The 23,140-nt window shown below is 49.6% G+C and overlaps 1 protein-coding gene across 1 annotated transcript in view; it reads left to right on the top strand.

Moving 5' to 3' along the window:
* The window catches only part of EHBP1 (EH domain binding protein 1), a 564,927-nt gene that overhangs the window by 3,785 nt on the left and 538,002 nt on the right, over positions 1–23,140 (top strand). Inside the window, exon 2 of the mRNA XM_019942549.3 lies at positions 387–537. The gene's annotated coding sequence lies outside the window, so the exon portion shown is untranslated. The remainder of the gene's footprint in view (positions 1–386; positions 538–23,140) is intronic.

Genomic DNA, 23,140 nt, shown 5'->3' with positions numbered 1-23,140 from the left:
TCCTTGCCAAAGCTTATTATTATCTGTGTCTCCCATCATAGCTCTCCTACCATCATAGCAGTGGTATCTCACCATGGTTTTAATGATCCCTGCCCTCCCTAATGCTAATGATCTTGAGCATCTTCCATGTGCTTATTGGTTATATATTGCACCACAGAAGATTAATGACTTTTTGGCTCTTGCTTTTTCAAATCCCAAGAGAGGGAGATTATAAACATTTCTAGGGGTGGAAGTGGATTTTCCGTCCTGCTCATTAACTGCTTTATCCCAAGCACCCAGCACAAGAGTTTGAGAGGAGAAGGTCATGTATTCGTTTCTGATGGCTGCTGTAACCAAGTACCACAAACTTGGTGGCTTAAAAACAACACACATTTATTCTCTTACAGTTCTGGAGACCAGAAATCTGCCATCAGTTTCATGGAGCCAAAATCGAAGTGTCAGCAGAGCCTCCGGGGGAGAATCCATTTCCTTGTCTTTTCCAGTTTTTAGAGCTGCCTTTTTTGCATTCTGTGGTCCATGACTCCATCTTCAAAATGAGCTGAGTACCATCTTAAATCTCTCTCTCTGCTTCCTTTGTAATACGGTTTTCTTTCTCTGCTGTAGTAAAATCTCCTTCTCCCTCCTTAAAGGATGCTTGTGATAACATTTAAGACCCACCTGAGGAATCCAGGGTACTCTCCCCATCTCAACAACCTTAACTTAATCACACCTGTCAAGTCCCTTTTGCTTTATAAGGTAACATTCACAGGTTCCAGGGATTAGGACCTGATTAGCTTTGGCAGCCATTATGCAGCCCACCCGTCAGTAACCATCCGTTAAGCCAACGCGGCTTCACTCGCTCTGGACTTGGAATTGGCTGGTCCGGGGAAGACCCTAACGCGGGAAGCCTTTTGGAGGCACAGGTAGGCCCTGGAGGGTTACTAGCGCCATTTATACTGCATATCTCTTACCTTTTCCTCCTTGCTTATATCTTAAAACACGAGGAGTTGATGGCATCTGAGAGCTGGGAGGGGCTGCCAGCCCTGTTACTGGATGATGGTGTGGGGGGCAGGACTAGAACTCAGGGCCTCTGCCCGCGTCCCTGCCTTTCCCTCCCCTCCCCTCCAGGCCCCCTGCCTCCAGGCAGGGTGCTCCCCCACTCAGCACCTCACGAGGTGACTCACTGTTACAGTCTCGGCGGCAGCCACGCTGCGTCCCCGCGCGCGGCCAGCAGGGGTCAGCATCCTCCGCGCAAAAGGCTGCCTCCGAGGGGTGGGACTCTTCGCCGCCTTTCTTCTAGCCGCCGTCAGTTTTGTTTCTGTTGCTGCGTCACCGTCTTAGCCAGAAGGCTTTTTGCGTCTTTTTTTTTTTTTTTTTTTTTGCGTCTTTTTAATTTATTACCCTAACGGGCCTCTCCCGGCCCGCTCGGCCTCTCACGCTAGACCAGGCCGACAACCGCCTGGTTGTCTCATCAGACAGCAGCCAGTGAGTGGGCTGGGGGAGGGGGCTTCCTCCTCCCCTGGGCCTGGAGGAAAAGCGGCCTTGTCCCCAAAGGCAAGAGGAAGGAGTGTGTGCTGGGTGTGGTCGTGCTGTGAGGAATAATGCGCGCAAGGATGGGAGGCAGCAGTTTCACTGTGCGCTGAAAGCGCAGGGGAGGACTTCTTGTTAGCGATGAACCGCAGATGGTTCTAACTGATGTAGGATGGTGCAACTTAGGATGTTTTGACCTTATGATGGTGCAGAAGTGATATTCATTCAGTAGAAACTGGACCTTGCATTTTGACTTTGGGCCTTTTCCCCGGACTAGGGATGTGCCGGTATTCCTTTGTGATGCTGGGAACGGGCAGTGCAGCCCCAGCTCGCTGTCAGCTGCCCCATCATGGAGGGTGAACAACCCTTCAGTTTTACAAATCATTCTGGACCCCGATAACCATTTGCTTTTCACCTTTAATACAATATTCAATAAATTACATGAGATAATTAACATTTTGTTATAAAATAGGCTTCATAGTAGATGATTTTGGCCAACTGCAGGCTAATGTAAGTGTAAGGCAAGGTAGTCTAGGCTAAGCTGTGGTGTTGGGTAGGTTAGGTGTATTAAATGCATTTTCCACTTAAGATATTTTCAGCTTAGGACGGGTTTATCAGGACCTAACCCCATCGTAAGTGGAGGAAGATCTGTATTAGATTTGGAATGAGTTTCTCACTAAGCTCATCAGAGCTTCCCAACCAGATTATTGACCAAAATTAATCTGATTAGGAAGTCCCCATGGTTCCCAGTGGGAGAGTGCCCATCTCCAGAAGATGGGGGTGGAGATGTGCTGCCGGGATGCAGAGGACTGGGCTAGCCCAGTGGGAATTTCTTAGCCCTGGGGCAGAGTAGGGACCTGCTGCTGGCTTTGCTATAGGCTCAGAGCCAGGACTGTGATTAAAGCCTTCCTCCAATTGGCTGCTCCCCCTCTTGTTTGTGGCCTGACCTGAGGGGTTGCTGCCAGCAGCCTCTGGTCCCACCACTGCTTTGCCACTGAACCCGGAAGTGGCTATTCTACTGCAAAGGAGCTAAGACCTTATTTTCTTGCACCAGCATTTCCCCCATGGCTTATTTCTCTAACTTCTGAGAAGACAGAGATTAGAGCTTAGCTCTGGTGTCAGAAAAAGGTCTCGATGTTAGATCTGATTTTGCCCCTTACTAGCTGGAGATGATGGGGAAGTTTCTTTACCCCTTTATGTCTCCATCTTCTTGCCTGTTACGTGAGGGCTGCTAACAGAACCTACTACATAGGGCTATTATGAGGAATTACCCAGTACTTGTAAAGGTTAGAGCTCCAGGCTTTTAAAACCCCGTCTCTCGGTGTGGGCATCCCAGGAGGGCACTAAGGCCAGCTGATGGGTGAGGCCGTTCCTGTGTGTGGAGGCCGGGTGACACACACACTGCAGGGCAGGAAATACAGCCTGGCCAAGCTGGCAGAGCAGTACTCTGCAGTGTATACCCTCTTGGGAGGAGGCCTTCATGCTCCCCTTCGGTGCAGCTCGGAGATCATCCTCAGTGGTTCATTCCGCCTGTGAGGCGGCAACTGTAGCAACTACGGAAATTGGACCACGTGGGTTCAATCCCAGCCCAAGACTCACCAGCTGTGTGGCCTTGAGCTAGTTACTTCTCCTTTGTGGGGATTGGTTTTCTCATCCGCAAAATCCGTATAACATAACCCACTGTCTCGTTACATCACAAAGATCAAGAGGTAATGCACATGATGCTGCTGAGCTGGGCACCTGCCCCTCAGCAACCTGGCACTGAGGACCCAGATGGTGAACACATGGATTTTGATACTAAAGACAGAAGAATATTTTGAGTAGAAAACCAAAGAGAAGTTGGGCCTTCTGGAGAGGCTCTTGCAACTGCTCATCCACTTGCTTGTTTCTACAGCAAACCCAGGCCAGGGCAGTGCTTTAGGGTTCCTGGACATTTGTGAGCATGACAGCTGACCCCAGAAGCACCTTCAGACACTCTGCCAATATGTAGTCCCATAGACAGTTCGAAGAAAAACTTAATTCTGGTTTTGAAGTAAATTAGCTTCAGTTTTTAAAGAGGATTTACAATCTGTTATGAATAAAGCTGCTATGACGTTCATGTACAACTTCACTTCTCTTGGGCGAATATTTAGAAGTACGATTTGGGGGTCATGTGGTTTCTTTGCTTGTAGAACTTCTGATTGAAAATTGTGAGATAGTTGGAGAATTGCTGCCCTCGTGGGAGAGATTTCAATCAGATGTGACAGTAGGGAGAATACCACAGATATTATCGGGAGTCAGTGGGTTGTTTTTGTGAATAACAAGCAGCATGTGTGTGCGCACGCGCGTGCGTGTGCGTGCGTGCACGTGTGCGTGCGCATGCGCTTGCCAGGGGCAGCCGGGATGTTGCCTTCTACGCTGTCTCGGGGAAGCCAGGGCATACCTGCTTTTAGGGCTTCTACTGAAGCTGCAGAGAGGAAGGGCCTGGTCCCTCAGTGGTCCATTCTTGTATGTCACTGAAATCTGCATTCATTTGGGCTTAAGGGGCTGTTTCTTTGGAATTTCTTTATTGTCAGCTTGGTTCAAGGCAAAGTCAACTCAGAATTAAGAGACCTTCTGCTGAAGGCTGGCCCTCGGCCCCAGGCACATGGCGCTTATGCAGCGCCATGTTTCTGCTTCCTGGCCAAGTTTCTTGACCAAGTCCCTACGTGGAGCACCCACATTCTCCTCTAGTTCATTTTCCAGCCTGTCACAGCAAGAGACTTCTGTAAAAGAGTCAAAACCGGGCGAAGACTTTTCATTTCCGTAAACAGTGCCCAAACTGCCTTACACACTAACTTAACTTACAGAACAAACTGTGCTGCTTAATTGACTTTTCATGTGTTCCTAACCAGAGGGGAAAAGAGGACATTCACAATCAGCCCAAATGTCATTGTAGCATTATAAAAAGTATCGTATTGCCATAAACATTTTTGAGTACTACATTTTTCTCAGGCCGTGATGAAATGGGTTTCCTTAAGTAAGCAAGCAATGAGGACAAATCATAAAACCAAAAAAATGCTAAAAATAGGCGGGGGCATGGAGCTCACGTCCCATTCAGTTACAGGAATAGCTGCAGAGCACATGTGTTTTCTATACTAGAATGCAAACCATTACACGTTATTTAGCCAGGCCAAGGTACTATTGGCTCTGGTCTCAGGAAAAGCATCTACTAGTCCTGCTGTGATCTTACTTAATGCTTGTAAACAAACCTGTGGGTAGAAATGATTGTGGTACACATGTGACAAAATTGAGGCTCCATGAAGTAGACTAGCTGTCCTTCCTCCCTTTGCTGCAATTTAGTGGTTGAGCTGATCATGGGGAACCATCGGGCAGGATGCCCCCGGAGTGTGACTCAGTCATTGAGCGTCAGGGTTTCTTTCTGCCACACTGTTCCCACATTTTTGTCATAAATGTCTCTGGGCCATTGGTTACTCTTACAAACCCCTTACCCTACTTTTTTTTAAAAAAATAAGAAATTTCACCTTCACATCCCCTCTTCTGGAAGTTGGTTATCAGGCCTGGGTATCCCACCTGAGTCCTAGACCACATCAGCATCTTCTTTCATTTTCATCCACTTTCCACAGAAGTAGTTGCTCAGAGCCTATCAGACAGACCCCAAAGCAACTATTGTCCCAAAGGTTGCATTTTTTTTTTTTTTTTTTTTTTTTGCGGTACGCGGGCCTCTCACTGTTGTGGCCTCTCCCATTACGGAGCACAGGCTCCGGACGCGCAGGCTCAGCGGCCATTGCTCATGGGCCCAGCCGCTCCGTGGCACGTGGGATCTTCCCAGACCAGGGCATGAACCCGTGTCCCCTGCATCGGCAGGCAGACTCTCAACCACTGCGCCACCAGGGAAGCCCTCAAAGGTTGCATTTTTTTTTTTTTTCAGTTATTTCCATGAATAGTGCTTTCTCTGAGGAGAAATAGTTCTTTCAGTATGAGCTGCAGATGCCTCCTCCACAGCCCTGTTGACTCCAGGCACTACCATTAACCTGGAGAACTTGGTGTCCCAAACCTCCCTTACCGGGGCCACCTCAGACCCAGATGTGAAATAGGTTTTGCCCTTCCACCAGTATTCCTGCACCAAGGATCCTGTCTCCGTGTCTTTTGTGGGATAAATATGAGTCCATAGAGTCAAGGGGAACTCTCTCATTCTTAGACCATGCTTCCAACATAATTGCTAGCTGTGCGTGCAATTCTTGTGGGCTTGTGTGTCTTCCTGGGAAAAATTCCTTCCCCGTTTATCGTCCTTTTTGGTTTTATAAGGTAGAATACCATTCACTCAATGTGAAGCTCAGAAAAAAAAAAATAGATGCTAAGTATTGTCACTTGCCATTCCTACTTTGTGCAGTTCATCTTTGGGGCTCCTGTAGATACCCCTAATATAAATTATGAATAGTTATTATTGCCAGGAAATGTAGCATATTCTTTGCAAAATGGTTATTTTAATAAACTGTCACCTATAACGTTAGATCAATGATTGATCTAATATAATAACAAACCACAGTAATTTCTTCATTTTTTGAACTGGAAGACTAACCCCCTTGTCTCATTCAATTCTATTTTCAATTTGATGAACACCTGCTATGTGCCAGACTCCCAGGAAAACAAAAATGGGACAATGCCTACTTTCAGCTGGGGTAGGAGATGAGCATTAAAATGGTTAACAAAGTTGTAGAAGAAAAAGCAGGTAATTTTGGCTGGGGGGCTGGGGACAGCTTTATGGCATAAGGAAGCTTTGAAGATGGAGCTTTTGATGATGCATACAGAGTGGGCAAATTGAGATTCAAAGGTATAAACTGGTGAGTGTGGATTTTCCACTGAGGAACTGGGTCCTGGGGTCTCCGGCCAGCCCCTTGGGCTCCTGTTAGGTCTCATCAACATGTTGATCTCCCGGAATTTGGGAAAACACAAAGTGCTTCCAGGACTGGGCCCTGAACTCTGCTCTCTGGCATACAAATATGTTCAAATGAGCTTTGGCCTGATAAGGATCTGAAGTGGCTAGGCCAGCCCGGGGAATGGGGGATGGAGGCCAGCGTGACCTCAGGGTCCTGAGCAGACAGCATGGAGGTTCCGTGGCTCCACTTCAGCTCCCCCAAGCGTGACTGCTGGCTCCCTGTAGGCAGGCATCTTGCTTGGCCTTCTGCTGGGCCACCCCACACCAATAGGCAGGGGCATCTGGAAGATAGTGGCCTTCCCTCTATGTGGCCCAAAGAAACTTGGCTTTTTCAGGGAAATGCTGTGAAGGACCCCAGAGATGACCAAGTCCACGGTTGGTCAAAGTGTGGTCCAGGATTGAGGATGGCCCAGGGCCACCTGAGAGCACCGGTTAGCCAGGCATGTCCCTGAATCTCCTTCCAGGCCCCCGGCACCCCATCTCTGGGGTGGGTCTGGGATCTACCAGGTCACAAGGTCTCCGGGTGATTCAGACTGTAAACCTCTGAGCCAGCCCTCATTTTGCATCCAGTGAGTGGACTGGGGTCTGATGGGCGAAGGGATTTGTCCTGAGTACTAGGACGAGAGCCCAAGGCCGCGTCTAGTCCAGTGCTGGTCACCGCACTCAGCACACCTGTTCTTCACTTCCACCTTCCCCTCACTGGGCAAACCTGGAGTTCAGGTCCTGAGCGTTCAGCCTTGGCTGCCAGATCAGTGGGCTGACGGTTGCCGTAGGAGCAGAGAAGCCAGGAGCTGGAAACTGAAGCCTGAAACTGGCCCCTGAAGGCTGATTCTCAGTGTTTTCAGCCTGTGGTTTCCTTATGAACAGTCCCCTCCTCTATCCAGCCCCCAGTCCTCCCACACGCCCAGCTACCTGCCCTCAGCCCTGGTCCTACATGCATGCACATCTTCATCAACCCCTGCATCACACTGCATCAGAAAGTGAGCAAATAGGAATGTGCCCTGAAATCAGCATTGAAGGACCCAAGTTGCAGCCCCATGCCACCTTGAGCACGTCACCAGCCCTTGCTGGCCCATGCAGGATGTCACTCAGTATGTTTGTCACTTTGGCTTTTCCTTCTGGCTTAGATCACCCTACCCACGACCTGAGAAGACAAGTCAGACAAAACCAACCCCTCCCCAATGTGCCAAGGGGACCCCTGGTTTTGCTCACAGTTTTCTTCCCCATAGTCAGCACGCTGCTGCCACATAAACGTGCTCAATAAGTATTGGTGGAACTACAGGTACATGTGAATGTAGAGGCGCAGAGATGCTAGTAATCAGCAGGAGAACTTCAGTAGAAAAGCCTCCTCCAGGCTGTACTTCCTGCCAATGAGTTCAGTAAACTCCTCCTCTGAATCCTTTCAATAAGCCCCGCTTTGCTCTTGAGGATCTGATTATAATCAATAATGCCCTGAAACAATGGCTTTGGCCATCTCATCTGCAAAATGATGGGCTGGGTAAGATGGTCCCTCTTCCTCCCTCTGCCTTTTCTTTCGAACTTTCTCCCACCTCCACCCACTGGTCAGCCTCTGGCTCACACACCCCTGCTGGTGTCTGCTCTTCTGAGTCCCCTTCCCACCATTCTCCCCTGGTTCACAGAGTTGGGTGTATCTGTGGCCATAATACCTTGTGGGCTGGTGGAAAGGAAAGAAGCTGGACTTTCTTTTGGTTCCACCCTCTCCCCTTGTCATGCGTGACCTCTTCAATCCTCCAGGACCACTCAGTCCACAAATGCTGGACACCAGGCCCTGCCCTGAGCATCTGGGGCAATTAGGTAGGAGATCCAGTTCCTGCCCTCCAGAAACCAACTGTGTGTCTGGGGGAGGAGACCATGTGGAAGATCAGGTGACTACAAGAGGTGCCACCCACCAGCATGTGGTTCACTCCCTGAGGAGGAGAATAAAGAGCTTAGCATCAGAGGCAGTGCTTTGGTGCCCGAGTTCTAACTTACTAGCATTAGGACCTTGGGCTACATCACAGATCTGAGACACAGTGTCCTCGTCTATAAAGTGGGGAAAACAGGGACCCTCATGAAATACAAAATCACCTTTAGGCCTGTATCACAGTAATAACTACTGCAGGCAAGACCCACGGATGGTTCCAAACTCAGTGGGCCGAAGTTGGAAGGGAAAAAGGACATTGTAGAATCTCAAAGTGTCTCCCCCAAGGTACTTACAAATTATGAAGAGAAAAAGTAACTTTACTGTGGGGAAACCTGGCAGACTCTATCTTAAGGGATCAAGGTTAACATGACAAATTTACAAAAATAGGACAAATTAACATCATGTGCTCCTGGTACGATGCACTGAGAAGGGCATCACATCTCTTCGGTGGTCTTCTTGCCAAAAGTACATAATCTCAATCCAATCATGAGAAGAACGTCAGACAAACACAGATTGAGAGACTTTCTACAAAGCAACTCGTCAGCACTCATCAAAAGAGTCAAAATCATGAAAGACAAAAGAACTGTTCACAGACTGGAGGAGAATAAGGAGACACAACAACTCAAATGTGGGCTCCTTGACCAGAAAAAGGACATTTGAGAGAAGAAGATAATTGTCCTGTGGTTGTATAAGATGTTAACATTAGGGGAAGCAGGGTGAGAGGTACACAGAGCTCTCTGTACTGTTTTTGCAACTTCTCTGTAACCTAAACCTAAAGTGTTGTCCTTTTTTTTTTTTTTAAGTGACTTAGGGTTTTGTGGGGAGTAAATGAGATGATGCATGAGGCGCTTAGCACTGCTGGCACAGTAAGTGCTCAAGAAGGTTTACCCTCTACTAGTGTTGTTAAAGTGGTCTGACAGATCCTGAGGATGGCAGGTAGAGAGAAGGGCAATCCATTCTTCGAAGCAGGAGAATTAGCCTGAGCAGAGACCTCAAGGTACACTGTGGGGATATAAGCAGACCAGACTGACTAAAGCAGAAGGCTTGTTTTTGTTTTTGTTTTTTGCGGTATGAGGGCCTCTCACTGTTGTGGCCTCTCCCATTGCGGAGCACAGGCTCCGGACGCGCAGGCCCGGCGGCCATGGCTCACGGGCCCAACTGCTCCGCAGCATGTGGGATCCTCCTGGACCGGGGCACGAACCCGTGTCCCCTGCATTGGCAGGTGGATTTTTAACCACTGCGCCACCAGGGAAGTCCCTGTTTTTGTTTTTAATAGGGAAGTAATGGGAAATGAGACAGGAAAGGCCTCCAATGCCAAACTGGAGAACCAACTTCAGCTCCAGAAAGGCAGTAGGAAGTACCTATGTGAGAAAGTGGCAACATCACCTAAGTAGTTCCTTAATTTCTGAAAGGTCCACACTGCCTTGCAGAGCTGGTTAGTTACTGACAAAGGACAAAGGGTTGGATGGGGAGGGAACGTTCTGAGAAGTTTGCCAGGAGTGTGGAATGCAAACGGCTGCACCAGTGTCGGGGAGACAGCAGGGAAATCCGGCATGTATCAATATCGAGGATCGCGGAGGGTGATGTTGCAGTTGGGGACGTGCTGCAGCAGTTGGTGTTCTGGGCTGAGGGGGCAGGGAAAGCAGGTGGAAACTCTCAGGGGGCCCAGCAAGCTGAGCATCCTGTGTGGAAATCCAAACTGAGCCTGTTAGCTCCTTCCTGGTCCCAGACGCTGAAATGCAACTGGGAAAAGGATGCTGGGAAGCAGTCCAGGAACGTTCAGTGTCTGCTGGGAGGTCAACCCAAATGCAATAGGAATGTGACTCACTGTGTTCTGAGAGGTGGGAGGCCTGACAGCACCTGGCCACGTGAGGAGACTGAAATTGAGGCACAAGTTCAGGTTCACTGTGTGGGTGAGAGGGAATGGTCCTGCCCTGAGCTTCCTGATGCACCTGGAGGAGCAGCCTGCACCCTCCCTGAGCTTGTGCTGAGCTCCCTCCCCTGGAGGCCTTGGGGAGCAGCCAATTTGAGGGGCCACCATAACCAGGGGGTGGGGCAGACTGGACTGACTAGAGGACCCGGGTGAAGGCCTGGCAGGGACCCCCTGCTCCAAGTGCAGCTCCCATCATTCCCCTCTGAGAGGAAGGGCTCCTGCAGCAGGAAGTTAGAGCAAATGGGACCAGAGTGTGACTTGCTGTGTCTGGTGGAAGGTGCAGGCGGCCCAGCCGCTCAGGTGCGTGTGGGGACCAGGGAGAGTGTCTAGCCCAGGGTTCTCAATCCTGGCTGCACAGCAGGATCACCTGGGGACTCCTCTGTGAAAACCTCAGTGCCAGGGCCCCTGCCCCTAGACGTTCCAGTTTAATAGGTTCCAGGTGACACCCAGGCACAGCTAGTTTTAGAGTATCAGTAGTTTTGGTTTCTTAACTTTTTATTCTAAAAAACAAGAGTGAACAGAACAATACTTCCTCCCCCGGTCCATTTGCCCATCATCCTACTTAAACAATTTTCAACTCTTGGCCAGTCTGGTGGCAGCACTTCCTCCACAGCTCCCCACACCTGCCCCCTGGATTACTTTGAAGATCAGGAGCTCGTGATGCTCACCTGTGGACTGGGGCATCCACAGGCAGTTCCCATGTGCAGACACGGTTGAGGTCTGCAGATCTGGTGCAATCTCTTCTTCACACAGATATGCAAACTGTGGCCCAGAGAAGAGAAAGGAGTTGTGAAAATCCCACAAAATGTCCCTTCCTACTTTAACATTCTATGAACTTGGAAGCACCATAGAGACTTCTGGAGTACCTTTGTCAAGCACTTCTGGGAAGCCTCACCCTGGTGCCAAGCCAAGGTCTCTGGAGGCAGAGTGAGCCTCAGCCCAGGTGCCAGTGGAGGGTTTCTTTTCTTCTGGTTCCTGGCAAAGCTCTATCCTGCTTTGTTCTGCTTAGGCTCGTTGCAGGACCGCCCACTAGTGGCCCTGTTTGAATCCTCTCAAGCTCTCAGGCCCTTTGGTTGAAATTCAGTGGTTTGGTTTTCTGGCTGCAGGACCAGCTGGGGCTGTGATGACTCAGGGCTGGGACAGCCAGGAGTCTGTGGTCTGCGGGGCTCCTCCAAGCTCCAGAGGCATGGAGGCAAATGCTCACAGAGGTTCCCGCTCTCTGAGGGCCAGGTGGCAGGTCCCATCGGTGGGTGAGCTTCCCCAGGGGCTTGCCTGCTGGCCTCTCACACACCATGTCTGTCTGCTTTCTTTTCTAGTCAGAGTGCGGGTCCTCACCATGCAACAGGTGCTGTTGAATCCTCGGCACCCTCAGTGTGATGGTCGCGTGGGTCTGGATCCTAAGGCTGGGGGTCCCCAGTGGTATGGCAGCCCCGGAGCTGGGGGGAGCCCGGGCTTGGAGCGGCTGTGGTCAATGTGCAGAGGCTGGAGTTGTTTCCTCTCCTGCTTTTACAGTTCCCTTCCGTTTCATCCCCGGCTGGGGTGGGCCCTAATCCTGGCGGTCTTCCACACCGCTCTGTGGAAGCAGCCAGCACTACCTCCTTCCTGCTCTACCAGAGAGTCTACTGTGGGACCAGGGCTGTGCGTGGGGCGAGGAGGTGAGGGGTATGTCAGCACACTGCTTCACTGGCCCACACCCCAGAATGAAAGGATCAGGGACTCCCCATCTTCATCTGATGTTTAGCCTGAAGTCCTAGGGACAGTCATATTCCTCACCTTAAAAAAGCAGTAGCTGCCAGGCGAGTTACAACTGGGGCCCTGACTCGAGCTGTTCCTGTGTTCATCACCTGCGCCTGGAATCTCCAGACCGCTGGAGAGAACTAGCGGGTGTTGGCGGGGAGTGGGGCTGTCAGAGTGGAAACTGGGTCTTCATCACAGACACACCTCTGAAACACGGGCGAGAGGGAGAGTAAGACCCCTCACTGCCAGGACCGTATGGTCCAGCTAATAGAGCAGAGCAGGCACATGGGAGAGCCCCGAAGATGCTTGGATTCTGTGTGGCAGCAGGTCTGACCTCAAAGACGGGTGTTCACGGAGTATCTCTGCTGCAGAAGTGAGTAAAGGAGCCTTCAGGGGTTGTGGGGAGACTCGCTAGAGGCAGTGAGGAGAGCTTGACAGAGCTGAGTGTTGTCTTTGGAACGGGGAGGGTAACCTATGAGCCCCACACCCCATCACCGAATGAGCACGATGGGGTCAGCTCAGTTCTACGTCACGTCAGGCCCAGCCATGGCAGGCAGCCACCTCTTTTACCTTCTGTCAGGGCGTCCCCAGAGGGCCAAGCTGAACACCACCTTTATTTTTCCAGAAAATGTGCAAATGCACTTTATGTTATTTCAGGCACACATGTAATTTTTATTTTGTATAAATTTATATGCTATCTATGCAACTCTTAGTATACATGAATGTACTTCCCTAAAATGGCTAGTGGCATATTCCAGCCTCAGGTTAGACCTGGTTGGGCTAAGCTCTTCCCTCAAAACGGGCCCAGGGTGGTGTGATGTGGTGAGCAAGGCTGGGAGGTCACCTGGCCCTGTCCCATGTGTTGTCTGGGGGAAGTACAAACTTCACTAAGACCTTTATCTTCATTTTCAAACTGTATGGGCTAATTTAGCTTCTTGCCACTGTCGTTTTCAGTTAATTCTTTTTTTTTTTTAAATTGAAGTACAATTGATTTACAGTGTTATGTTAATTTCTGCTGTATAGCAAAGTGATTGAGTCATACACGTATATACATTCTTTTTTTAAAATATTCTTTTCCATTATGGCTTATGCTTGGATATTGAATATAGTTGTTTGTGCTGTATGGTAGGACCTTGTTGTTTGTCCATTCTATATACAATAGCTTACATCCGCTAACCCCAACCTCCCACTCCCTCCTTCCCCCAACCCCCTCCCCCTTGGCAACCACAAGTCTGTTCTTTAAGTCTGTGAGTCTGTTTTTGTTTCATAGATAAGTTCATTTGTGTCATATTTTAGATTCCACGTATAAGTGATATCATATGGTACATCTTTCTGGCTTACTTCACTTAATATGATAATCTCGAGTTGCATCCATGTTGCTGCAAATGGCATTATTTCATTCTTTTTTATGGCTGAGTAGTATTCCATTGTATATATGTATCACGTCTTATTTATCCATTCATCTGTCAATGGACACTTAGGTTGTTTCCATGGCTTGGCTATTGTGAAGAGTGCTGCTATGAACATAGGGGTGTATGTATTGTTTTGAATTAGAATTTTTTCTGGATATATGCCCAGGAGTGGCATTGCTGGATCATATGGTAATTCTATTTTTAGTTTTCTGAGGAACCTCCATACTGTTCTCCATAGTGGCTGTATCAATTTACATTCCCACCAGCAGTGCAAGAGGGTTCCCTTTTCTCCACACCCTCTCCAGCATTTGTTATTTGTAGACTTTTTAATGATGGCCATTCTGACTGGTGTGAGGTGGTACCTCATTGTAGTTTTGATTTGCATTTCTCTAATAATTAACAATACTGAGCATCTTTTCGTGTGCCTGTTGACCATTTGTATTTCTTATTTGGAGAAATGTCTGTTCTGCCCATTTTTCGATTGAGCTGTTTGTTTTTTTTGTTGTTGAATTGTATGAACTTTTTGGAAATTAAGCCCTTGTTGATCACATCGTTTGCAAATATTTTCTCCCATTCTGTAGGTTATCTTTTCATTTTGTTTATAGTTTCCTTAGTTAATTCTTTTTATCCCCCCCCCCCCGCTTTTTTTTGTTTTTTAAATTAAAAATCCAGAGGGGGACTTCCCTGGCGGTCCAGTGGCTAAGACTCCCTGCTTTGACTGCAGGGGGTGCGGGTTCAATCTCTGGTCGGGGAACTAAGATTTTGCATGCCACGAAGCCAAAAATAAATAAATTAAAAATAAAATTTTTATTTTTTTAATTAAAAAAATTAAAATTAAAAATCAAAAATCCATTGGTTTGCCCTGAAAAATGGAAACATTCAATGGTGTTACCAAGTTAGGATTTCTTCTCCTCGCTTTCAGAGTTCTTTCTAAGGAATTTTATTTCAAGAAAACAGAAATGAAAATAAGGGTGAGAGTTACTCCTTCTGCCTGTTGCCTGCTGCCAGGTGATGGCAGGCAAATAGCATCTGGAGAACATCCGGCTGTTTTGCCGAGTACAGTCTGTGAGGTCAGGGAAGGAGGCAGCACATTCCTGGCTCCTGAGCAGGAAAGTGTGCAAGGAGGCCCAGGTGGCTCTTCTGTTGGCTGGAGCTTTGTGGTGTTCGGGAAGAGGCTGTGTCTGGTGCCCCAGAAGCAGGCTGTCTCCTGGCCGTCACCGCCCGGCCAGCCTGGGTCCTGCGGACTGGCTGCCAGTTTGTCTTAAGTTGTCCTGTCTCTCTCCCTTCCCCTGCCCTTGAGGAAGCCCATCCCCACCCTAGTCATAGGACCTCCACCTTCGTATCCTGACATCCTCCTGGCCTTGAATACTCCTCCAGAGGGTGTCCTCTCCTTTCCCTGGCCCCTGAAAGCAAGGTCACCTCTGAGGCCAGCGAGCTGCTCCTTCCTTCAGGTCTTCAAGCTCTGGGAAGATAGCCCGACAGTTGGCTGGTTTCCCTTTGGCATGATTAGGCCTCATTAGTCAGCTTCCCCCAGGGCGCTGACCACCTCTGCCTGTCTGTGCGTCTCTGTGTGTGTTGGGGGGCACCTTTTCTCTCTCTATTCTGAGCCCTTCCCTCCCTGCTCCTCCACCCCCAGGATTGAATTCCAAGGCCCTGAGGCTTCTCTCCCAACTCACCAGATACTGCAGCCAGCTCTGGAGAGAGATTTAAATGGACATTTAAATTGCCGCAGAGAAAGCAAACAAATCCTCAATGAGGTTCTGACTTGAATCCTGAGACCTAAACGTTCCCATGCAGAGTCCTCACTTCCTGCTTCCTAAATTCCCCTGCCTGGTACATCTGTCCTTACAGAACAAACACCCACAGGTAGACTTCGGACTGTGGCATTTCAGGTGAGGCTGTGTCTATGGATGAACTCTTTCACGGGCACAGAAGCTTTTGGCTGGCTGACAACCAGGCCTGACCTTCTTGGCCAGAGGCCTAGGCACCCAGGGTCCTTGGTGACTTCCCTGTGGCCAGATCACCGTTGGGGGCTGGGTCCGCTTGAGCTCCCAGCACAGTTCTACCGGCTCCCCCCTCACACTGCATCCTCCCGACAAGACCACAGTCATTCGTAAGAAGCAGCCTGAGAAGTTTCCTCTGGAGGAAACGTCGGCTTTCTTTATTATCTCCTGTTCCCCACAAATGGTTCATGGGGAAAAAAAAGAAATCAGGGTAACTTGATTTTCTTTGAGGAAGAAGACTGCAACCAAGACCCCTATTTAAGTAAGGGTCTCCCACCCTAAGGGCTTCTCACCTTGGCCTGTCCTGAGAATAGGGCCTTTGGAGCAAGCAAAGTCTATTTGCCACAGGGAGGGGTATGTCTCCTTCTGGAGGCTGAAAGCTGCTGCTTCTCAAGAGGAGGCCACACTGAGGTGAGTGTGAGGCCAGAGCACTGGGGAAGAAACTCAGCCTCTCAAGATGCAGGGATGGCCTGGGGTCCCAAGCGGAGCAACCCCCTGGCCTTGGGCCAGCCCAAGAGCAATCAGCAAGTTATCAGCTTTTACTGGGGACTTAATGTCTGCAAAGGAGTGGCTGGAAAGCTGTGGGTAGAGGAGCTGAAGTGTCTGGTCCCCTCCCAGGAAGCTTAGAGATGAGTTGGGGAAATAAGACCAACTTATTGAGCACTTAAGGGCTACCAACTGACTGAGTGACCATGGACAATGCTCTTAACCTCTCAGGGGCTCAGTTACCTCATCTGTAAGTTGGGGATAATATTAACGAAAGCCAAGGCTGGACCAACCAGGTGATGTTCAAAGGAGTTCAAAAAAGGCAGTGGGCTTCAGTGGTCAGAGAAGCCTTCCTAGATTGGAAGCTCCTTGCAGGTAGGGCCTGTGAGTTTCATCTTTGTATCCTCATCCCTAGTCCACTCCCTGGAGTTCAGCAGGTTCTCAATAAATGCATTCTGAAAGAATAGATACAAGAGAGGAAGGAGCTAGGGCTGAGTGTTGAAAGATAGTAGGATTGACAGGTGCCTAGGAAAATAGAGGGCCTTTTAGGCAAGGGACAGGCTGAGCCCGGCTGCCCAGGCAGGAATATGGTGTGCATGGCAGGTGGGGGCCCATCTTGCTGTTTGCTGACAATTTCTGCACAGCAAAGCATTTCACGTCTGGACTCTTCTCCAAGGGCTGCTGACTGCAGTAAGGCTGTGGTGTTTCAGCCCATCTGGCAGAGGGACTCTTGGCCCCATTAACATGCCTTTATCCCTACTGGAGCAGAGCAAGAACTCAGACACAGAGTGGAGGATCCTGGCTGGAAGGGAGGACCGGCCCGCAGCCCCAGGAGCGGCAATGCTAAAATAGAACTTGGTGGGGTTTCATCCTCCGCAGCAGGTAGCTGAGAGTGTGGGTGGGAATACAGATATTTTGTTCAGAGAAGTAGGAGGAATTTGGAGTTCTTTATGGAAAATAGGATAGGTTAGCTCACTTATTACTCAGCCAGTCTTGCAACACAGACTTAATGCTGATCTAAAAGCATTTTCCAGCAAAGGCTCTAAAATGCCAGAAGGACCCTAGAGATGCCACAAACAGCTTCCTTTCCAGTAAAATAAGGGTGGCCATGGAGAACCACAGCAGAGCCAGGGAGCTTTCCCTATAGCCTGGAATTATAGCTCCTTCATTGCCTGTGTCTATTTTGTTACTGCAGGCTTTAGGCTCAGCATTATTTCGGTACACTGCTGAGGAAATCAAGCCGAGGGAGAGAGGATATCTATTTATTGCCTCTGGCTGGCGTCTCCCCTGTCTGCCTCCCAATAAAGGTATTCGAGCTGACTCCAAACCTCAGGAAGTGGACAGAGGCTATGGCTGTATGTCCTATGGGTTATTTGGTAACCCCAACTTACCAAATCCAAGGCAGGTGTATTTGCCAATCCGCCTGTTCCAGACCCAGATGGCCAAAGTCAAGGGGGTCCCTCCAGTGTTACTTCTGGTATTATGGACGTTAGGCAGTGTGGGGTGGAAGATTGCTTTTGGGTTCTCCCAGGTGCTAACGTGTCCCTCAGCCAGTGCCTAGAACTATGTTAGGCATAGTTGGGAGATAAAGAAAATGCACACGACGGAATTGCTTCCCTCAAGAAAGCACACAGAGGTTTAGGAGATCAAGACTAACACATTCAAAGCAATTACAAATAGACTATATCAGGGTGGCAGTTAAAGACAACCTTTTAGAACTTGGCCCTGGCTGGCCTCTTGGGGAGGCAAAGTACGATACAGAAGGAAACCCGGGAGCAGCTAGGGTAAAAAGTTCCTAGGGAGGTCAGAACTGCCTTAACAATAAGAGCCAAACCCAGGGCTTCCCTGGAGGCGCAGTGGTTGGGAGTGCGCCTGCCGATGCGGGGAACGCGGGTTCGTGCCCCGGTCCGGGAGGATCCCACGTGCCGCGGAGTGGCTGGGCCGTGAGCCATGGCTGCTGAGCCTGCGCGTCCGGAGCCTGTGCTCCGCAACAGGAGAGGCCACAACAGTGAAAGGCCCACATACTGCAAAAAAAAAAAAAAAAAGAAGAACCAAACCCAGAGATGGGAAAAGTTCAGGGAACAGGACTCATACAAATCAGGTGGCCTCTCTCCCTACTATTCAAAGAATGTTAAATAATAATAACCAGCATTTCTTATGTCTCAGACACCATTCTGCTTTAACAAAAGTAGGTCACTTGATCCTCCCAATAATGGAGTGAAGTGGGTACTGTTATTATCCCTATTTTATAGATGAGGAAACTTAAGGCACCGGGAGGAGCTAGCCACACGGCCAGAACTTGGGTAGCTGACTCCAGAGTCTGGCTCTTGATCATGTGCTCTGCTGCTTCCTGTGGGGCTGAGCTGAGGATCTGGCCAAGATTTGGGAGTTGAGAACATAGTGGGATGGCAGCAGAGGTGGTAGATAGCCTGTGGCCCTGGACATTCTGGAGGGATGCCCAACACAGAGAACTCACACCCAGGGCCTCACAGCAGCAGAGCCAGCACGATGCTCCCCCGCCCTCACCCCCAACTTCTTTCTTACTGATTATACATCATGGTGAACAGGTTGGCACACCATTGCCACCCAGGTTTTCACATAGTTCCAGGAATACCGGGACTCATGGTCGGGGATGGGGAGTAGTGGAGGCAGGGCAGAGAATATGTCAGCAAAGAAAATGTTGGCAGAACGAATTACCTGGTTACTTCCAGGAGGGATTACAAAGGGATGCTGGGCGGTGTGATATGGACTCTGCTTCCCTTGGAAACTTCCAGAAGAGAGAGAGGCAGGTAGGACTTGCTGGAGGAGCATAGGCTTGAGTTGACCATTGCAGAAGGAGTAGAAGTAAGGGGGCAGGGTAGGAGCCTCCCAGGCAAGTGATGGGCAGGATCCTGGCAGGTGCCCAGGGCTGTGCAGGGACCTGGGGTGGCCACACTGAGGATAGGAGGGGGCAGTGTGGGGGTATGGGGAGACCTTCATTGTCAGCTTTGGGAGGGCCTCCCTGTCAGGCTTTGAGAGTCCTCCAAGAGCCCAAGTAGAGAGCTGCAGTGCTCTCCACAAATCCTCATTCACTCTCTCCATGTAAAACTGAAGCAGAGAGAGAGAGAGAGAGAGAGAAAATTTTGATTTTCCTTCCATAAGAGACAAAACTTCCAAAATAGCTACTTTTTGCAATCCAGCTCCTTTGATAGGAATTGTGTGCACAGGGATATTTAAATGAGCTCTATATCTGTGGTGAGAATAGCTCCATTCCTCTGTGATGCTTGCAGCCATGGTGTTCTGTATCCACAGGCTTGCAAATGCTCTCCCAAAGCTCAGCCTACAGCCTGCTTGCCCACCCACTCTGAAGCTGCTTCCCTCTCTAGAACAAACAACACTGTGTCTCTCTCCAGGCCATGAAAGCATGGTAACATTTCTACATAAAATATTAGGGACCTTAGTTGAATTAAACAGGAGGCAGCAAATTTGGGAACTGGATACTGAGCGCCTACTGCATGGCAGATACTGGGAAATACAGGCATGAATAACTCCACTCCTTTCTTCAAGAGGCTCAGGGGCCCAGGGAACCCACATGGTAAAAGACAGCCCATGGCACCCTCAGAGCTAGTGGGGTGCGAACTGACTTTTCCAGTTTTAGCACCCAAAGTCCCATATACCAGGAAACCCCACGCCCCAACCCCACTCGAATAGGGCTGTGGTTCACCCTAGCGGGGGGCTGTGACTATTGGAATTCACTTCCTCCTCAACTCATTCCTTGCCTCCATCCTCACCTCTACAAACAGCCTTTTGAGAGAAGCTACCATTGCACTTAACATAATAATAATAATTGATAATGAAAACAACAATAATTTATCCTTTACTAGTAGTTCCTGAAGGCGATCAGGATATGCCACCCCCAAAGATGCCATTTTGGAATAAGGATTATTTTAAGTTGAAGGCAATTGAGAAGCAATAGTTGCAAGAAGAGTTCTCTGCCCTCTCCATATCTACCTAAAAGTGGGGCATAAATTTCTCTTTTGAAGAGATACCCGTTCCCATACCAGGAAGAGAAGAGCAACTCTTATTGCCAAGAGTCCGCAGTGAGATGAGTCTGCATAAGCAGACCTTACTAAAATTACCCTTATCTTCCACTGGTTTTCCACATATATTTCCTTGTCACTTCCCCATAATTTATTGTCCCTTGAAGCCCAAACCCTCTTTCCTTTGTTAGGAAGGGCATATAAACTCCCAAATCTAACTACTTCTTTAAGTGTCACTTCTTTTATGTGAGCTCCCGTGCATGCAAAATATTAAGTTTGTATGCCTTTTCTCCTGCTAATCAGTATTTGTCAGTTAAATTTGCAGCCCCTCAATACAGAACCTAAGAGGGTAGAGGAGACGTTTTTCCTCCCTGACATTCTCAACCTTGGCTGCTCATTAGAATCCCTTGAGGAGCTTTTAAAACAGATCAGCACCCAGGTCTCTCCCCAGAATAATAAATCAGACTCTCCCCAGGTGCTTTCAATGTATAGCTAGGGTGAGGAACGCTGTCCAGGATTTAGGATGCCAGAGGCAAGCAGTGGGCAGGGGCCACCAAACCCTGATATATTTCCTGGAGTGGTTTCAGCTTCAGACCCAGATCAGGGGTTACTCGTGGACGATGGGGACAGACTCCGCAGGTCCTAATGCAGATGCTCACTCCACAGGGACTTTACAGTTTCTGTCGTGGGCCACTTTGGTGGGAAGTAGAACAGCAGGAGAGGCATGCCCGCACGGTGGGGCTCACTGCGTCTTGGAGAGACAGCTAAGCACACCAGGTCCTCTTTGGCAGGCCTGGGAACCCAAGGTGGTCCTCCCCCTGACCCACCGCCTCCTGCTTTGATTCAAGAAGTCGTTCTGAGGCTGTTTTCCAGGCCGCTACTCCCTGGCTTTCTGGTTTTCCCATTTGTCACCTCCGTGAAAGAAATTAACAGTTTTGCCAGACCCCGTGTAAACAGGAAGGCAAGCTGTGAACAAGAGCCTCCTGCCCACTGCCAAGCCCCAGCGCACACATTCCCGTCCTCAGGGCCTGTCGGTTGTGAGGAAGAGAAAGGTGAAGAACGGGCCCTGTCCGGGCGCTCTGTAGGCTCTCTTGTGGCCACTTGAATGCCAGTGTCGGGGTTCGCTGACAGCTGGGTCTGCAGCTGGCTGGTTTTGTCTGCTTTTTGAGGGACAGCCAGGGACCGCCACTGATTAAACTGGGAACAAAGCAAGACTGCAGGCCTGGCTGTGTACACCAGCACCGCCGAACAGCAGAGAACAATTAATTGCCGTGTCGGGGAACGTGTGGATGGGGGCAGGGAGGCAGCTGGGAAATATAAAAACGTGCAGGAAAATGTCAAGCGGGGCTCGTGTTCATTAGGAGCCAAGAGAGAGCCAGCTGTCCACGTGTTCTCAGGACCTACCACAGCGTGGGAGCCCTAGTCCCTGCCTGCACGTCCCCCTGCCTTCCCAACTGCGGTGGTCTGACACGCCGGGGTGCAGCAAACAGGGACACTCTGCTAAGCAGGATAGGGAGCCCCTTGGCCCTTGGGATGGCAGTTTTAGCTATTTACGTGAGTCTGTGGTACAAAAATGCCTGTTTCTATGTGTGTCGTGACAGGAAAAAGGTCTCCTTGCAGGTTTGCTGTAGCGATTATGCAAGCCAGGCTCTGTGTTTGTGCCCTAGAAGTTTGCAGTCTAACTTTTATCCCAGAACCAAAGGAGGAGGACATTGGGAGGGAGCAAGAGTCCCCCATGCTGCCACCACCAGTGAAAAAGATTGCTGCTGGCTCTTCAGGGAAACTGAGTCAGGAGGACAGCAGATCGGACTACAGTGTGTGTGTGTGTGTGTGTGTGTGTGAGAGTGTGAGTGAGTGAGTGAGAGAGAGAGAGAGAAAGAGAGAGAGAGAGAGAGAGAGATTTAAGCCAGAGAAGCTAAATGCATTCATGCAGTAAAAGAGATGGAAAAGAAGAGCAAGAATGGCATGCAAAGGGGTCTGGAGTAGCTGTGAGATGATTTGGGGCCCGGACAGGGGGAATTTAGAAAGTGCTGACTCCTCTTTGATGTATCTTTATAAATACTGAAGGTTCAAATTCCTTTTATTGCATGATGCCATTATTGTTTGCTGGACTTCCTGCCAAGACTGAGCCTCTTGTGGCCCTGGGGTTTGTTGAGATTACACAGAAATGTTATGTTTCCTCTCCTGGGTCCCTCCCTCTAGAAGGCTGAGCCCAAGATAAGAGATTGTGTGTGCAGGTAGTTTATATGGGACGTGATCCCAGGGAGCAGAAGCGAGGCACTGGGGAAAGGGAGGGAAGGGGGAAAAAAGCCAATATAGGTGTGTTATCAAGGTCATCGCTCTGTAAGTGGAGCTTAATCCCACCTGGGATTGTCTCTCAGGATGGTCCACCTGATGATCAGCCAGAGAGGCATTCATCATCAGCTCCCGTTGCCCGTTGTTTGAGGGTTCTTTTGGAGGCATTAGCTCCCCTGCGTGTCAAGGCTGTGCGTATACGGTTCAAGGGGGCTCCCACTAGTGTCCGCAGCGTCACAGAAATCCTCAAATAGAGGAAGCAAGAGACACGGGCCTGCTCTTGAGACAAGATGCTATCAGGGTGAGGCCAGCACAGACTGTGGTTAGAATCAGAGATGAGGTCAAGGACTGGGGTCAGGAAGCCAGAGGCATCTGACCTACCATCACAGGAGACATGGGCCACGCCCCTGACATAACCCATGAAATGACTGAGATGCAAAGCAGGAAGGATATGTGGCTTTAAGCCATGCTGTGGCAGAGGGAAGCTCAGGGCCCTTCTACATTCCTTAATGTGCCCTCTCCCACCTTGATGGGCCCCCTGACTGACAGCCCTGCACACCACCGGAGCAATGCAAGGCATTTGTGCTGTGGCAGCTCCTGGAACTCCCTCTCATCGCCCCCTGTCTCAGAGCTCCCGTGCCCTACTGCCTGGACCCTATATCCTCACCCTGCAAAGGCCCATCAGCTGCCATTAAACCTCCCCACTCCTGGCTGGAAACATCTCTACTTACTGTTACAAGGCAAAAAGATGATTAAGCTCTCTCATATGGTGTGACTTGGGTCCACGCTAAATGACACTAGTGGTAAATTTCAGGTGGGTGCATCTAAACAAGAGAGATTTGAAGACAGAGTTGGGAGGAACGTTGAGAAGCCAATGAGCTTCCCTATCCTGAGAGATGCCTTG

Source organism: Tursiops truncatus, chromosome 14 (assembly GCF_011762595.2).
Source record: "Tursiops truncatus isolate mTurTru1 chromosome 14, mTurTru1.mat.Y, whole genome shotgun sequence".
NCBI classification, from domain to species: Eukaryota; Metazoa; Chordata; class Mammalia; order Artiodactyla; family Delphinidae; genus Tursiops; species Tursiops truncatus.
This window is presented reverse-complemented; position numbering and strand designations above follow the sequence as displayed.